The sequence below is a fragment of the Tachyglossus aculeatus genome, chromosome 1, assembly GCF_015852505.1.
Source record: "Tachyglossus aculeatus isolate mTacAcu1 chromosome 1, mTacAcu1.pri, whole genome shotgun sequence".
NCBI lineage: Eukaryota > Metazoa > Chordata > Mammalia > Monotremata > Tachyglossidae > Tachyglossus > Tachyglossus aculeatus.
The window spans coordinates 35139746-35140620 of NC_052066.1; the positions used below are offsets into that span (position 1 = coordinate 35139746).

General features: G+C 47.2%; 1 non-coding gene across 1 annotated transcript; it reads right to left on the reverse strand.

The window, feature by feature from the left end:
- Positions 1 to 501: 501 nt before the first annotated feature.
- Positions 502 to 639, reverse strand: LOC119935843. Its single transcript, XR_005453464.1, has one exon. It is a non-coding gene; the product is annotated as a small nucleolar RNA SNORA7 (small nucleolar RNA).
- Positions 640 to 875: the final 236 nt, after the last annotated feature.

Consider the following 875-nt stretch of genomic DNA (forward strand, 5'->3'; position numbering starts at 1 on the left):
GTACTAAGCACTTGGGAAGTACAAGTTGCCAACATATAGAGAAGCAGCATGGCTCAGTGGAAAAGAGCCAGGGCTTTGGAGTCAGAGGTCATGGGTTCAAACCCCGGCTCCGCCAATTGTCAGCTGTGTGACTTTGGGCAAGTCACTTAACTTCTCTGTGCCTCAGTTACCTCATCTGTAAAATGGGGATTAAGACTGTGAGCCCCACGTGGGACAACTTGATCACCTTGTAACCTCCCCAGCGCTTAAAACAGTGCTTTGCACATAGTAAGTGCTTAATAAATGCCATTATTATTATTATTATTATATAGAGACGGTTCCTACCCAACAGTAGGCTCACAGAATGCCCTACTTCCATCTGCAATCATTCTGGTAATGTCTCCATAGAGTTTTTCTTAGTAAAAATATGGAAGTGGTTTATCATTGCCTCCTTCCATGCTGTAAAAGAGTCTCTGCCCTTTACTCTCCCATGCTGCTGCTGCCCAGCACAAGTGAATTTTGACTTGTAGCAAATTGCCTTCCACTCACTAGCCACTGGCCAAGCTAGGAATAGAATAGGTATGCCTCTGCCTGACTCTCCCTCCTGGAGTCGTGGCTGGTTGAGTACTGGAAACTCTACAGATGCGACCCTGAGAGCACAGGGGAAATAGTAAGGTGCAAAATACTTTTATATGTACTGTGGGCTAGGGCAAGTATCCGTGTGTGGCTCAGGGAAGCAGCGTGGCTCAGTGGAAAGAGCCTGGGCTTTGGAGTCAGAGGTCATGTGTTCAAATTCCGGCTCCGCCACTTGTCAGCTGTGTGATTTTGGGCAAGTCACTTTGCTTCTCTGTGCCTCAGTTATCTCATCTGTAAAATGGGGGTTGAGACTGGGAGCC